This window comes from Anomaloglossus baeobatrachus, chromosome 3 (genome assembly GCF_048569485.1).
Source record: "Anomaloglossus baeobatrachus isolate aAnoBae1 chromosome 3, aAnoBae1.hap1, whole genome shotgun sequence".
In the NCBI taxonomy this organism is placed as follows: domain Eukaryota; kingdom Metazoa; phylum Chordata; class Amphibia; order Anura; family Aromobatidae; genus Anomaloglossus; species Anomaloglossus baeobatrachus.
This window is the reverse complement of record NC_134355.1, coordinates 84,872,859-84,890,769: the sequence shown is the minus strand read 5'-3', so window position 1 is coordinate 84,890,769 and position 17,911 is coordinate 84,872,859. Positions and strand designations below refer to the sequence as shown.

Below are 17,911 nucleotides of genomic sequence, written 5' to 3'. Positions count from 1 at the left end.
CTGTATTTCATATTAGAAAGGTATCTTTCCGAATAGAAGATGCCAAGCTAAATTTCAAAAGGTTTGGGGTTTTTGGGTGGACAGTGTCCTCATCATTGACACTCAAGTATTGCACTAGTTAAATTTTCATTCTTGTCATATTCCTTTTTTGTTATATACGTTCTGTGCTTTCCTTAACTCATCTCAGTCCTAAGTGTTGCGGATCTTATACCAGCACTCCTCTGGCATTTTGCTCATGACTTGGATCTCTGATAAATCAGTCATAATTAGAGATGAGTGAACCGGTCGTGGTTCGGCTCGAGTTCGGTTCGCCGAACGGAGGTCTCGTTCGAGTTCGGCGAGCGCTCGAACCGCATAGGAAACAATGGGAGGCAATCACAAACACATAAAAACACCCTCAAAAGGTGTCCAAAAGGTGACAAACAACTCACAACACAACACAAACACATGGGAAAGTGACAAGAACAAATTCTCATGCTTAAACAAAACAGCGTTACAAGGAAAAGAGGATGAGACACAGATATAGGCATGGCATGTCCTTCTAAAATCATGTAAAACACCACAAGGTGACTCCAAGTGGAGTCTCCCTTTTTTCCAAAAATTGGGCCACACAGACACGCCTTCAGTGGCAGCACTTGTGCCCCAGTTGTACACTTCACAGCTAGATTTGCATCAAGCACATTAACAAAATACGCCATACTTAACCGTCCCCAGGATGACACCAAGGTAGGTAGCAAAGTCTTTGCTGAACCATGACTTGTTCATCTTGGCTCCATTTAAAAAACACAGCAAGCAAGGGTTACTCCAAGCGGAGTCTCCCTTTTTTCCAAAAATTGGGCCACACAGACACCCCATCAGTGGCAGCACTTGTGCCCTAGTTGCAAACAGGATGTTTTGATTTGCATCAAGCACATTCCAAATCCACAAGCATTTACTCTCCCCAGGATGACACAGGGGTAGTAAATTCCTTGTGGATCCATGACTTGTTCATTTTGATGAACGTTAGTCTGTCCACATTGTCACTGGACAGAAGCGTGCGCTTATCTGTCAGCACACACCCAGCAGCACTGAAGACACGTTCAGAGACAACGCTGGCAGCTGGACACGACAAAATCTCCAAAGGCGTAAGTGGAGAGCTCTGGCCATTTTTCAAGATTTGAAGCCCAAAATGAGCAAGGCTCCATTTGCAAAGTAATGGCATCGATGTTCATTTGGAGATACTCCTGTATCATCCTCTCCAGGCATTGACTATGTGTCAGACTTGTTGTCTCTGGTGGCCTTGCAAAGGATGGTCTAAAAAAATTATGAAAAGATTCAATAAAATTGCTGTTACCAGCACCAGATACGGTGCTGCTGGTACGGGTAGACTGTTGAAGATGACGAGACCGTCCCATGTTTGTCAAGTTACAACTGGGAGATTCACTCCCTGCACCACGGTTGTTTGGTGAAAAAGCCGAGCTAAGATCGAGTAACAGCTTTTGCTGATACTCCTGCATACGTGCATCCCTTTCTATGGCTGGAATTATGTCACAAAATTTGGACTTGTACCGGGGATCTAATAGTGTGGCAAGCCAGTACTCATCATCACTTCTAATTTTGACAATACGAGGGTCATATTGGAGGTAGTGCAGCAAGAAGGCGCTCATGTGTCTTGCGCAGCCATGCGGACCAAGTCCACGCTGTGTTTGTGGCATAGAGGTGCTAACCGTTCTTTCTTCCTCTGACATCTCCCCCCAACCTCTTTCAACTGAAATTTGACCAAGGTCTCCCTCATCCGCTCCATGTCCATGGACAGTTCGTCCTCCATTTCTTCATGTTCTCCTGCACCTTCCTCAACATTTCGCCTGCTACCATGCGCCCTTGTTGATCCCTGTCCCCCATGGTCCCATGCCTGCCGCCTTGGTGATGATGAATGTCTGGACCTTGGTGATGTTGTTGTGTCTTGCGCATATGAATCCTCCTGTAGTTCATCCCCTTCCTGTTGTCCCCCCCCTGACTCCGAATAGTGTTTAGCGTGTGCTCCAGCATGTAAATGACTGGAATTGTCATGCTGATAATGGCATTGTCAGCGCTAAACATATTCGTCGCCATGTCGAAACAGTGCAGAAGGGTGCATAGGTCCTTGATCTGAGACCACTCCATCAGGGTGATCTGCCCCACCTCTGCATCTCGTTGGCCCAGGCTATACGTCATGACGTATTGCACCAGGGCTCGACGGTGCTGCCACAGTCACTGTAACATGTGGAGAGTCGAATTCCAGCGTGTCGGCACATCGAATTTCAGGCGATGAACCAGCAGGCCGAAAGACTTCTGGAGCGATGCAAGCCGCTCAGCTGCGGCGGTTGAACGGCGGAAGTGAGCAGACAGTTTTCGTGCCCTCTTCAGAAGGCCATCTAGGCCGGGATAGTGTGTTAAAAATTGCTGGACAACAAGGTTCAACACATGAGCCACACAAGGCGCGTGTGTCACCTTGCCCAGGCGAAGGACCGCACCCAGGTTTGCAGCATTGTCACACACGGCCTTACCAGGCTGCAGGTTGAGTGGAGACAACCATTTACCAAACTCCGTCTCCAGAGCTGCCCACAACTCAGCCGCTGTGTGACTCTTAGTTCCAAGACATTTCAAAATAAAGACCGCCTGATGCCGTTGCGCTCTGCTGCCAGCATAGTAATGAGGGGTGCGTGATTCCTTCTGCGCAGTTACAACACTGGTGGCCTGACCAGGCAGGCTTGGGGCAGAGGTGGAGGACCCAGATGAGGTGAAGGAGGCAGAAGCAGTGGAGGAACTTGGACAGACAGAGGATTGACACACAAGTCGTGGGGACGGCAAGACTTGTGCAGCAGACCCTTCACCATCTATCACCATAGTTACCCAGTGCCCAGTCAGTGACATGTAACGTCCCTGTCCATGCTTACTGGTCCAAGTATCGGTGGTGAAATGCACCCGTTCACACACAGAGTTTCTCAAGGAAGCGGGGATGTGTGCGATATGCTGGTGTAGTGCAGGCACACCTTTCTTAGAGAAGTAGTGGCGACTGGGCATCTGGTACTGGGCCACAGCGACAGACATAAGGTCTCTAAAATCCTGTGTGTCCACCAGCGGAAAGACAGCATTTCAGTAGCCAAGAGCTTACAGAGGGATAAAGTCAACCTCTTAGCTTTGTCATGGGTCGCAGGAAATGGCCTTTTATTTGTCTACATCTGAGGGACAGAGATCTGGCTGCTGTGTGTAGACGGTGGGGAGTAGGGTGTCCCTGAAAAAATGCAGGTTTGTGAGGAAAGTGCAGGCGTAGACATGATGTTGCCTTCATCCAATGTTGATGCTATCGATGTCTGAGAGAGCTGTACACACGCACTTGTTTCCCCTTCTAAACCAACTGACGACCTACCAAGCAAACTGCCTGTTGCGGTTACACTGGTGGAAGTTGTGCGTGGAAAACCAGGTGTGACAGCTGTCCCCATAGTCCTAGAAGAGGAAGAGCGCGCGGATGCACTGGAAGGGGCAGGCGGTGGATGGTCCGCTCCGCTAAGCCGCATTGCAGTACGGTTCACGCTTCCCACTGGGACATATGATATTTATTCATGTGACGATTCATGGAAGAAGTTGTCAAACTGCTGAGGTTTTGCCCTCTACTAACAGAATCACGACAAATTTTACATATCACATGATTTGGGCGATCTTTTGCTATGTCAAAAAAGGAACAGGCTAGGCAAGGCTTAGAAGGCATGCGACCTGCTGAGCCACCCCGACTAGTGCTCAGAGGCAGAGTTGTGGCTGAGGATGCAGTTGTAGACGTGAACCAGTACTCCTCCTCTGTCCAGGAAGGCGCAAGGTAACTTCGTCGTCAGTAGCATCCTCCTCCACCGCCTCTGTTGACCTCCTCGAGTGCCTGACTGTGGGTTGACAGTAGGTGGGATCTAGAAGTTCCTCATCAAGCGTTATGTTTGTACTCCCCTCCCCATCAGACCGAGCCTCTTCCTGCCCTGAACGAATATTTAAGTTGTCATCCCAATCTGGTATCTGCGTCTCATCATCATCAGTATGTTCCTCATTGCTGTAAATTACAACAGGTGTTTCAGTTTGTGAATAAGGGACAACATTATGCTCATGAACTTGTTCATCACGGCATGAATCTGAGTCACAAAAGTTCTGGGCATCACTGCAGACCATTTCCTGGTCTGTACTCACTTTAGCTTGGGAGCAGACTTCTAATTCCCAGGCTATAGTGTTACTGAACAGCTCTGCAGACTCAGCCATCTCAGTTCCACCATACTGTGCAGGGCGGATGGAGACTTGAGAGCTGGGAGAAAGCAAGTGTGATTGGGATGACAACTCAGAGGACTGGTCTTTTTTGGATGCGGTAGTTGAGGTGGCGGAGAGGGCACTTGTTGGACCACTTGAGATCCATTCATGCATTTTCTTTTTTTGGCCATCATCTACCTTTGTTCCAGTTGTTCGTGTCCGTAAAAAAGGGAGCACATCGGATTGTCCACGATAAGTAGTAGACATCTTACTTTTGCTGGAAGATGGTCTATCTTCAGCAGATGTTAATGGAGCTTTGCCACCTTCCCCACGGACAAACCCTTTTTTTCCTTTTCCAACACGCCTATTCCCCTTTCCACCAGCATCTGTCATTTTGCCACTCATTTTGATTGCGACAAGATTGTGCACTGTGTCTGTGTCCGTATTCCCCTTGCTTCTTCTGGCTGCTGCATGTCCATCCAGACCAGCAGGCTTAGGGGATCCACCGCCACCATGTTAGTCCACCTCAAGTAACAGTACCCTGCACAATTCAAGACACTGTGCCAGATGCAGCAAAGCAGTCCTAAAAGAGAACTGAGTCTCCTCCATGTTTCAGAGTAAAAACAATGTTCTATTCAGTGTAAACTTCATTTTTATGTCTGTGAACATAGATCTGGGGTGACTTGACAAAAACCTCCAGTTCTGTCTCAACTGTATAATGACATTCTCCTAGAAGCTTTGTGGCTTTTCAATATGCATTTTGGCAAATTCCAGTTTTGATTTATTATAATTTGCTTTCAACAGTGGTTTTCTCCTAGGTTGTCTTCCATGATATTCACTTTGGCAAACACAGCTATGAATACTGCGATCTGACACTGATGTACTTTGACCTTGGTGTTCACCTTTAATCTCTATGGAAGTTGTTCTAAACTCTTTGGTCATGATTCGTATTATCAGTCTCTTCAATTTGACATCCATTTTCCTCTTGCAATCATGCCCAGGGAGGTTGACTACAATCCCATAAACCTTAAAACTTCTGTAGAATATGAGCAAGAGTAAAACAGTAACATCAAGTTGTATGGTCTTCTAGCCTTTACATTAAACATGTTTGTAATTTTCTTTCTAATCTCCTGAGACAACTCTCTCCTTAGCTTTCTTTGGTCCATGTTTAGTGTGGTAAACACCAAGATAAACAGAACAGTGTAGATGAATGTGCTATGTACTTGTACTAAATCTCTTTTGTGTAACAAGATACTTTGACTGTATTCCTTTTTGTTTTAAAAAAACTTAAAAAACTATTGACTGAAAACAAACAGCACAGTGATAACTTTTCACCCTTTAAAGCAGCACCCTATAAAGCAGCACCCTATAAGCAGACTGCCTGATTACAACTTTGTAGACACCTGTGGTGCTAATTACAGAACACACCTTAGTATAACATGTTTCTATAGTCAAATTATTTTTAATCTTTTACCATACTTGTCCAGGCCATGTTTATTATTTATTTTCATTTTTCTATTGAACCAAAATTCAAGACAAATGTATCATTACACTACATATCCAGCTGCAGTGTCCTCTCAAAGTGCGTCAGATTCTATCTTAAAGGCAGCTAGCGTAGAGGGAAGGGCAGTACAGTAAGCTGACAGCACTGTAATGGGACATCTACAACTGTATATGTGTTTGTAATGAGAGAAAGCTCAGTTCCGCTGTACTATGTTAGTTATTATCTCATTGCATTGCTGTATGTGATTAGGAAAACAAAATGTCAGTCATTACATGATTCATACTGGTAATGTCATCATTCATTTAAAATATGTTCTAGAGTCATATTCTAAGGTAGAACTGTGTCCAGTTCACAGATCTTAATAGCTCATTTACATATGAAGAAAAAAATTGATTTATATAGAATAAATCATCAGATTGCAGATATATTATTATATTCAACTTTCTATGACCTTCATGCCTATATAAAAGAGCTTAGGAGGGTAGATCCCCTTGCCAGATTCCATGTAAAGTACCACTCCAGGATTTTTTTTTCATTTTTATTACTAAAGCTAATATTGTCCCAGAAATATTGTGGGACAATATTGACAAATACAGTTCCTCAAATAGTGCAGCAACACACGTGACATTTAGCATACAATCAGAATGTAAGCAGAACCCTCTGCCAAAATTAGACTCTGTGTTCACCTGTAAGTATGTATCGTTAATAGCGATGGGCGGACGCAAACTGTAAAAGTCCATATCCGTGCAGGTTCAAAAGAACAAGAGTGCTGGGCTCGGAGTTCTCAGAGAACTCCGGGGAATGATACGTGTCCAGCAACTCGGATTATATAAAAAAAAATAAATAAAAGCAAAAATAAAGAAACTAAGAATAAAAGCAACAATGCTGTATATACTGGGCCTCCGGCGTGGCTGTGCCTGCTTCTGGGGCTGCTCATTAGCCTTCATACATATGCACTGATTCCTCCACCCACCGGCAGTCTTAGTGTCTGTGATTGGCTGCAGTCAGACGCGCCCTCAGTCTATATGACAGCGTCTGACAGTTTGCAATCACAGGCCCTGTCTGCAGCGCTATAGTGGAATAAAAATAAATTTTAAAAAAATTGGCGTAGGGTCCCTTCATATTATGATCCCCAGCACAGATGAAAGCATTAGGCTACAGACTGCAGCCCCTAGCCGTGCGTTATCTTTTCTGTGTATCAGATAAGAGGAACTACATGAGGATTTTTTTTTTTTTAAATTTAAATAAATAATTTTTAAAAATGACATGCCGTCCCCCCTAATTTTGATACTCAGCCATGATAATGCCTGACAGCTGTGGGCTGGTATTCTCAGGCTGGGGAGACCAATGCTTATTGCCCCCCCAGCCTAAAAATAGCAGCCTGCAGCTGCCCAAGATTGTTGTGTCCATTAGATGTGACAATCCCAGAACTTTACATGCAGTGGCAATCGGGGTAATAAGGGGTTTATTGCAACTCACAGCTGCCACTAAGCCCTAGATTAGTAATGGGAGGCGTCTATGAGACCCCCATTACTAATCTGTAAGTGAAAAGAAATAAACGCTAATAATAATAAAGTGATAAATCCAAAACGCTATGTGTGGCGGAAATCTAATAGTACATATACCCCTAAAAACACCATCCCACCATCATGGTGGCAGCATCATGTTGTGGGGTTATTATTCAGCAAGGACAGGAAAGCTGGCCAGAGCTGATGGGAAGCTGGATGAGGCTAAATACAGGACAATCCTGTAAGAAAACCTGTTAAAAAAAACGAGTCTGCAAAGGACTTGAGACTGGCGTTCCAGGAGGACAAAAATTCTACCCTCTATATGTGAGAAGCTGGAGGAGACATCCCCCAAAAGACTTACAGCAGTAATTGCAGCAAGAGGTGATTATACAAAGTATTGACTCAAAAGAGCTTAATACAAATGCATGTCAGAAATTTCAGACTTATGTTTTTAAAATATTTGAAGAACATGTATCATTTCCTTTACAAGTCATACATTTTCTACTCAGTGTTGGTATATCACATAAAATCAGAATAAAATATATTTAGGTTTGTGTGTAATGTGAAAAATTCACGGGGTTATAAAAACTTTTCATGGCAATGTAAATTATGAATACTTTCACTGTTCATTCCGGATGGATAGATGCAGTATATAGCTGAAGAAAACCTGTTTATAGCACAGAAATAATATATACAAATGACTAGAAGAGATTAGATTCCAATAATTAAAAGATAAATGTTACATTATAATACATATTAAAAACTAATCTACATTTTATTTTAGGTGTTTATGAGGTTTCCCTATCCTTATTTGTGAGCTTTCTATTCTTTTATATGCATTTTAGGTTAAAATATTTTGTTATCTGGCACCTATCAAGTAAATACAGCGACAATCAATAAATGTAAAAAAAAAAAATAAAAAAAATATGCTTTCTGACCCTACTTCAAACATTTGCCTGCGCATAGCATAAACACTTACTTTGCTTAACACATAGCTTACAACGAATCAAACAAAGAAGCTGCTGCTAATCACTCATTTGGTCTTCACACATTTGAATATTTCAGAAAATAAACAAATAAAACTTCAAAAGGGGGAGATTGTGTTTAAATTTAAAGAATTTGCAGCGTTAAGAAGTTGATGTTACCCCCATAAAAATAAATGATTCCCGTAAGAACTTGAAAGTCCCACCTAGAGTTTGGGAATATACTACAACAATATTTGTGTTTCGCTGAAATAACACGGTCCTTTATGAGCAACGAAGGCAGACGGCTCCATTCTCTGATTTATTCACAGGCAATGCTTGGTCTACCTACTACCACCATAAAATGCACATTTAAATATTTTCAGTCCATGGGGCAAAAAAAAAAAAAAAAAAAAAAGAATATATCTGTCAGACTAAAAAAAATACATATATCATAAAAGTTATGAAAATATATCTTCTGCATTTAACTACTTTAGAAAGTTTACCTTTGATTATTTTATTGTACGTACTAATATTTTATTTTATAAGTACATACTGTAATAACGTCACACTGACTTATTTTACCTTGGTGTTACAAAAGGCATTTTAAAAAGTTTTAGTCTTCTGGGTGGCCTTTTTTATTTTTTATCATTTTGAGCAGGCATTTTTCATCGATTCCAAAAGGCTTTCAAAACAATAAAAAATAAATAAACTGGGAGATGACAATGATCATAGGAATTATAAAGGAACCAGGAGGTGAGGTGGATGTGCAGAGACTTAAACTCGTGTTTTTTCACTTATCTAATTTGTGTTCTTTGCCATAAAATACCGTATTTTTCGGATTATAAGACGCACTCTTCCTCCCAAAACTTTAGGAGGAAAATGAGGGGTGCATCTTAAAATCCAAATGTAGCTTACAGGGGGGTTGTGCAGAGGGGTCAAAGGAGGCAGGGAGATGCTCCGAGGAATGCACTGTGTTGCCAGCGCTACTGGTCTGTGCGACGCTGTTCTGTGCATTTGGCAGCGCCGCTCTGTTCTGTTTCGAGCCACTCCGTTCTGCGCGGTGCACGGCTGCTCCGTCTTGCTCGGCTGCTCCGTTCTGCTCAGTGCTCAGCTGCTCCATCACCAGCCCCACACGGAGCAGAGCAGAGCGACACCGGCCCCGCACAGAGCAGAGCGACACCGGCCCCGCACAGAGCAGAGCGACACCGGCCCCGCACAGAGCAGAGCGACACCGGCCCCGCACAGAGCAGAGCGACACCGGCCCCGCACAGAGCAGAGCGACACCGGCCCCGCACAGAGCGACACCGGCCCCGCACAGAGCAGAGCGACACCGGCCCCGCACAGAGCAGAGCGACACCGGCCCCACACAGAGCAGAGCGACACCGGCCCCACACAGAGCAGAGCGACACCGGCCCCACACAGAGCAGAGCGACACCGGCCCCACACAGAGCAGAGCGACACCGGCCCCACACAGAGCAGAGCGACACCGGCCCCACACAGAGCAGAGCGACACCGGCCCCACACAGAGCAGAGCGACACCGGCCCCACACAGAGCAGAGCGACACCGGCCCCACACAGAGCAGAGCGACACCGGCCCCACACAGAGCAGAGCGACACCGGCCCCACACAGAGCAGAGCGACACCGGCCCCACACAGAGCAGAGCGACACCGGCCCCACACAGAGCAGAGCGACACCGGCCCCACACAGAGCAGAGCGACACCGGCCCCAGACAGAGCAGAGCGACACCGGCCCCACACAGAGCAGAGCGACACCGGCCCCGAACAGAGCAGAGCGACACCGGCCCCGAACAGAGCAGAGCGACACCGGCCCCGAACAGAGCAGAGCGACACCGGCCCCGAACAGAGCAGAGCGACACCGGCCCCGAACAGAGCAGAGCGACACCGGCCCCGAACAGAGCAGAGCGACACCGGCCCCGAACAGAGCAGAGCGACACCGGCCCCGCACAGAGCAGAGCGACACCGGCCCCGCACAGAGCAGAGCGACACCGGCCCCGAACAGAGCAGAGCGGCGTCGCCGGCCCCGAACAGAGCAGAGCGACACCGGCCCCGCACAGAGCAGTGCGGCGTCGCCGGCCCCGCACAGAGCAGCAACCACAGTGAGTATCTGGACCCCCCTCTATACTACATGCAGTACTCCAGTACCGCCCCTGCCTCCTGAGACCCCCCCCGCTCCTCTGCAGGCCCCCCACTCTGGTAAGACACCGCCAGATTATAACCGGACCCCATATTTTTATTTTACCTTTTTTTCCCCTCCAAATTTGGGGTGCGTCTTATAATCCGGAGCGTCTTATAAAACAAAAAATACGGTAGTTTTTTTTTTATTGAGTAATTGGAAAATAGGGAGCGAGGACATTAGAGCTGCAAGTGCACTGTCCAGCTCGCTGCACTTGCAACACATTAGCATACAATTTTAACTAAGGATTCCTCTAAAACATCAAAACAGATTTCAATAAGAGAGGTGAGGATTATTGAGCATTAAAACACGTTTACATACAGGATATTACTTTGGGGTGTAAAATTCTTTTGAGAGGTTCTCTTTAAAGAGGACCACCCACCAGGATTTTCATGTATAAACGAAAGCCAGTGCTACACTGGAGCTAGGATGCAAATTCTAAAAATACCTTTAGTTTTGAGATTGGATGTATAGTTTCTGAAATACAGGCAAGTAAAGTTTGTGACATGCACTGTTATTTGATTGACAGCAGCTACAGAATATCTAATAGGTGCGTCGAGTTTTGCTAGTTATTCCCGCCCCTGTCTTTCCTCCCCCTATCTCTTATTACTGGGGAAGGATAAACAGGGAGGTGCGGGAATAAGTAGTAAAACCCAACCCACCTATTGAATATTTTGTAGCTGCTATCAATTAAATAACAGTGCATTTCACAAACTTTTCTTGCCTGTATTTCAGAAAGTATACATCTGATCTGACAACCAGAGGTATCTTTAGAATCAGATTCCTAAACGCCAGTATAGCACTGGCTTTAGATTATATATGAACATCCTGGTGGTTGGTGCACTTTAAAGGGAATCTATCACCAGGTTTTTGCTCCCCCATCTGAGCGCAGCATAACAGAGACAGAGATCCTGATTCTAGCGAAGTGTCACTTACTGAGCTGTAAAAATCTGTTTTCTCAGCTGCAGATCTAGCAGTTATACAGAACTCATGAATATGCTGGACTACCTAGCAGCAGACCAGGTGTTCTTCTAATGATAATCTCCTGCTGCTTAAACAGTGATTTTATCAAAACTACACTGAGCAGCCCAGGAAGTGAAGCATCGCTGGAATCAGGATGGTGGCAAAAATCTGGTGACAGATTTCCTTTAAAGAAGATAAGGAAGAGACAGGAACAAGAAGAGAGAAATCACAGAAAGCAAGTCAAAAATTTCTCAAGTAATGGTGACTAGTGTGCTTGGAGTAAAAAAAAAAAGAAAAAAGGAAAATCTCTTAAATTGTTATTGAACACGTACTATAATCCTACAAGCGGCTTTGTATTGATGGTGGAAACACACATGAATCAATGAGAGGTTTTCTTCAACCTTCTTCTACATCTCTTAATTATATAGCGAAATCTCCTACAATTTGAAGCTAGATGGCTTAATTTGAAGACTGTACCCACATCCTCAAGGAATCACTACCGCATAAGAATTAAAGGAACTTGCACAGAAAAATCACTAATTTCGTACCACAAACCAATATACTTTGTCTTTAGCAAGCAGATGGCTAAGCCACACAATCACAGCTCTGGCTTTAAGCTCGTATCCAGCTCGCTTCATTTGTGTGTTCTTGATAAAGATTTCTCCCTACATAATAAATTAGCCTTCTTTACCATTAAAACAATAAATATGCTTTTATTAAATCACTACTTTGTATCAAATATTAAACTGGAATCACATAAAATAACAAGAACGTCTAAGATCGCCCTGCGTTTCATCAAGGCATTTCTACTTTCATAATAGTCAAACAACCCTAACAAAACAAAAAAAAGACTTCAAAAGATAAAAATTCTCAGATCTGGGTTCATTGATAGGATTTTCACTAATTGGCCAATTATTGGTTCACATAAAATAACAAACCAAATGTCCAAAACCAAAGGCTACAAATTCTACCGTCTCAGTTTTGTCTAGTGGCCAGTTGGCCGTCATACAGAGCGTGAATTAGAGTTAGGGCTAATTTTATACTCCACAGATCTTCGATATCAATGAAAATACAACACTAATTAGAAAGGAACATTAAAATTCCTTTAAAGGGAATCTGGAAAAGTGCTATTAACCTGCAGATATGGGGTTAATCTGCAGATTAATAGCGTTTAGAACCTGTCCGGCGCCTGAAAATCTAACCCCGCTGCTGGGAGGAAATTAATTTTAATCCTCTTGGCAGCGTTACGTTTTTAGTCACAGGGTGGGCACTGGTGTGGGTTCAGTCACAGCTTTGTGTATGGAGAGTGGTGGCTGTAATCGACCCCTCACACTGACTGACAGCTGGTTTTAATGCAGAGCGGCTGTCAGTCAGTGTGAGGTGTATGGTTACAGCCACTGCTTTCCAAATACAGAGCGGTGTCTGAACCTGCACAGGCACCACCCCTATGACTGAAACCGCAACGCTGCCGGGAGGACTAAAGTTAATTTCTTCCTAGCAGCAGGGTTCATTGGGCAGGGACTGGGCAGGTTCAGAATGCTATTAACCTGGATATTAACCACATATCTTCAGGTTAATAGCATTTTTCCATGTGACACGTTGCCTTTAAATTTGCATCTTAAAATATTAAGGCAGAATTGCAAGATTTCCCAGGATTCTAGGCTGAGTTCCCAAATATCAGTTGCGTTCTATCAGTGTTTATGCCTGAGTGGGGATATTATGCTCTTTGTGCAGGGATCCAGTGTACAAAGCTGGATCAAAAAGCGCTGCCAGGAAGATAGACATGTAAAATAAAGGAGGAGACCAGTGACTTGATTTGGGGTTTGGGGGGGGGGCGATCTCCACTTCTGTTGTGACTGCGTGTGCTGCCGCGGTCGCAACAAGAACTGAGGATGCGAGGGTGCATGCGCAACTTTCGCATCACACATCCATCAGTCCAATGAAGGAAGAGAGAGTCTTCATAAAGATGGCGCTATGCGCAGAAGCCGACACCAAATTAGTGAAGAGTTTGCTGCAATAGTGATTAATGCTAATGAGCAGGTGCCAGAATTAAACTCTATGATGGCGGTAGGGGGAGGAAGGCCTGACAGGCAGACAGGAGCGGGAATAGATAGGAAGATCCGACCCCCATATTCTCGCCCCTGTTGCACCTGTCAATCAAATAGCAGTGCATTTTTGTAACTCTACTTGCAAATATTACTGTAATAAAACATCCAATCTGAAAACCAAAGGTATGCCTGGATTTAGAATTTTAGCACAAGTGTAGCACTGGCTTTGCTTTAGTCATGAAAATTGTGCTGGTTAGTTCTCTTTAAGGCCCCTGTATACATTAGACTAATGGCGGCCACACCTGCCAATATTAATGGGTTGGGTCGACAGTCTAATCTGTACAAGGGAACTGGCTGACAAATCATTGGGGGGTGGGGGTGTTGATTGGGTGTGTCCGTTTCTGAACTGCCGATCACTTTGTTCTCCTGAAGGGAAAGCGCCATACGGCGAATACAGAAGTTCTAAGCTAAGTGAACGCTCTGTTGTATAGAAGAATCAGCTGAGATGGCCGTGGACTGAACAATTATACGCAGCATCATTCGGCTGACATAGATCTAATGTGTTTGGCCAATGTTAGAAACACTGTCTATCAACATCACTGATGATTGTCTGGAATATCCGGCCGATCAACAAATATTTGACTACAGTAGTAAAAACACTTGTATCACTAAAGTGCATGCTCTAGTATAGTCTACAGCGCAGGAACCACATAAACCACACGGCTCTTCACCACTTTCACCTTTACCAGGACAAGCTGCTATTTTGGATTCGGGGTAAAGCCGGCGTTACACACTACGATTTATCTGACGATATGTCGTCGGGGTCACGGTTTCCGTTACGCAAATCCGGCATCATTAGCGACGTCGTTGCGTGTGACACCTACGTGCGACTCCGAACTATCGCAAATAGGTTAAAATTGTTGATCGTTGACACGTCGTTCAGTTTCAAAATATTGTTCGTCGTTTGGAACGCAGCAGACATATTGGTACGTTTGACACCCTGCCAACGACAAACAACATCCAAATGACCGCCTTGGTCAAACAATATATCGCTGTTGCGTCGTTTGTGAGATCGTTATGTGTGACCGCAAATAAACGACCTATGTGCGATCTCGGCAAATCGGAACAACGATCTGGGCGTGTCACATCATTTAAGAGATCGGCAGATAAATCGTAGCGTGTAAAGCGGCCTTAAGGCCGGCTCCTTCTCTTTCTGCACACTGTGTGCTTTGTGCAGTCCTATAAAGCCTTTTTCCTACAGCCTTGGATAGCTCTGTCTAACTTGTAAACGAATGGACTTTTCTTTTTATGATTTTAAGGCGTATGGTATGGATTACTGCTTTTCCAATTAGCAAGATTTTGGTTTATACATTTAGAATGGTTTCAACTTGCTATGGTAGTCCTGGAAAATAAAAAATGTCAGTATAACTTGGAGGACCCATTATACTGCGGACAACGAAAAGCCACACTAAGTTTCAATGCAAAAGGCAAAAGCACGAACGCATTAATAACGAATGTGACAATATAAAACGTAAAAAATAATAATATGCATGCTTTATTCTGAAGAATATAGGAGCTTTATGGCCCACAGAAAGCATCTAGTAGTGTGGCAGGATAACCATCTGCTTTAACTATTTGTCAGGAAGGGTCGACCCATGTACAATTTGTATCTTGTATAGGAAAACTATAGATATTGGGTTTTCTTCTTATTTCTAAATGCTTATATCTTGTTCAGCTCTGAATACAGACTGAATTAATTCCCTCTCTCTGTCCTCTATGGAATTCCCCATCCCTAACGCACCAATTTTTCACAAAATCAATTAGACCATCAATATTTTTCTGGAGCGTAGAATGGGTGGGCATCTGTCAAGTTTCATCTTAGGGTTTGTGGTTTTGAAAGGAAAATCTAACAAAAATTTGAACAATGCCAAAGAGAGCCATCTGCAAACTACATCCGACATGGGGGTGATACAGGGGTGATACATTTTAAATGTGGATCTACGTAAGAGGTCAGGAAAGGGTTAAACAAACTAGCACCGTCCCTGCCTCTATAACTACAGTTTGGCGAGCTGCACATTTACTATACACATGGCGCTGGGCGGGAATCCGTACACATCCATATTACAAATGTATTTTTACACTTTTGGATGAGATAACTGGGAAAAAAAAAAAATCACCAGGCAGTCAGTCATCTGACTAGTGATATATATAACACCTTTGCCCAGTCATAGTATCAGACTATAGGTCACTTTACACGCTGCGATATCAGTATCAATATCGCTAGTGAGCGTACCCGACCCCGTCGGTTGTGCGTCACGGGCAAATCACTGCCCGTTGCGCAACACATCGCTAACACCCGTCACACGGACTTACCTGCCCTGCGACGTCGCTCTGGCCGGTGAACTGCCTCCTTTCTAAGGGGGCGGTTCATGCGGCGTCACAGCGACGTCACACGGCAGCCGTCCAATAGCAGAGGAGGGGCGGAGATGAGCGGCCGGAACATGTCGCCCACCTCCTTCCCTCCTCATTGCCGGTGGACGCAGGTAAGGAGATGTTCGTCGCTCCTGCGGTGTCACACATAGTGATGTGTGGTGCCGCAGGAACGAGGAACAACATCGCTACTGACCAGACGATTTTTCATAAACGACCTCTCTCAGACAAACGATTTTTGCCTCTTTTGCGATCGTTTAAGGTCGCTCCAGCCTGTTACACGCTGCGATGACGCTAACGACGCCGGATGTACGTCACAAACACTGTGACCCCGATGATATATCGTTTGCGATGTCGCAGCGTGTAAATGGCCCTTTAGGCTGGAGTCACATTAGTGTATGGCATGTGATGCGAGAGCAACGGACGCAATATGCTAATGACCCCCGGCTACTGCTCGGCGAGCGTGAGCCGAGTGTCAAGCAACTGTGATTCAATCTTGTGATTGGATCACAGCTGCGGAGGAAAGGGATTAATAACTCCATCTTCTCCGTTGTCAGCTGAAGCATATATCGCACTGCACTCAGATGTCATCCGAGTGCAGTCCGATGTTTTACTCGCACCCACAGACTTGTATGGGTGCGAGTGATCTGAGACTTGCAAACAATCACAGCATGCCGCAATTTTTTCTTAAGTCTGATTAGGGCTGAGAAAAAAAAATTGCAGATCTAAGCTGCCTTATTGATTAATATTGGTTCGAGTGCAATGCGAGATTTTCGCACTCGTGAGTGTTATACGGCAGTGTGTTTACACATGAGTTTTGAGGTCAGTTTTTGTAGTGGAAATGCTGTTTTTTATTGTGTTTAGTTTGGAGTATTTTCCACAAGCATCCCCTTTAAAGTACTAAGATGCAGTCTTTTTTTTTCGTCAACAGATATAGTAAATTTCCAACATAAATTAATAAGATCTAAGCATTATTGATGCACTTTTTTAAAACGATTATGAAGTTTATGGCTATGTGCATATGCTTTTGGTAGAAAAATGAACCTAAATCCAACTGTGGTATTGGTGAGGTTTTAGCGCGTTTTTGTGGGTGTAATTGTTTATATTTGACAAGGAAAAGAAATAAAGCTAGGTTAATAAAAAAGACAAAAAAAGAAAGCTTTCTATATGCAATTTCCGGTTTCATTCGTTCTTATGTTTAATTTTCCTACTCTGAGGACAGTGCATTCTGTGTTAGTCATGCGTTTTTTGTGTTAAAATGGCTACAAAAATGCCACAAAAACTCACTGAGTGAACACACCTGTGGATTTGCAGTGTTTTTTTTCATCACAACACTGAAGTCAATGGGTGAAAAAACGCTGCACAAATAATTGACATCCTGCAGCTTTTTCCTGCATCAAAATCTGCAAGGAAAAAAAAGCAGCATCGGCACCGCACTTCAGAAATCTCACAGACTTTGCTGGCTTCAGGAGCGGCATGCAGCTTTTGAAAAAAAAAAAAAGCATAAAAAATGCGGTGTGTGCATAAGGTCTATCGGTTCCAAAAACAATTCATAAGAGACTCTGTGTGAATAATCGAAGGGCATATCACACCGTCTTCTTGCAGACATTTTCACAAATGACAGCTTTATGGAGAAATCCCAAAAAGTTAGGGATCTAAATGTTCACTTATGATGAATACACCAGAATGCATGAAGGAAATGCTTGTTCTGCAAGCCTATTAAAGAGGACCAACCAACAGGATTTTCCTATATAAATAAAGTCAATGGTATACTGTGGATTCTTTACACATACCATATTAATTGTGAGATCGGATGTATACTTTCTAAAATATAGGCAAGTAAAGTTTGTGAAATGCACTGTTATTTGTTTGATAGGTGCAATGGAATATCTAATAGGTGGGTTTTGTTAGTTATTCCCACCCTGCCGGTCCTTCCTTCTCCTATGTCTACTATTACAGGGGGAGAGGGGAAAAAGGACGAACAGAGAAGGGTGGGAATAAGTAGCAAAACCCGACCCAACTATTAGATATTCTGTAGCAGCTATCAATCAAATAAA

General features: G+C 44.0%; 1 protein-coding gene across 2 annotated transcripts in view; it reads right to left on the bottom strand.

Annotated features, from left to right (window-relative positions):
• TASP1 (taspase 1) overlaps positions 1-17,911 on the bottom strand; it is a 231,985-nt gene that overhangs the window by 75,770 nt on the left and 138,304 nt on the right. The gene's annotated exons all lie outside the window — the stretch shown is intronic.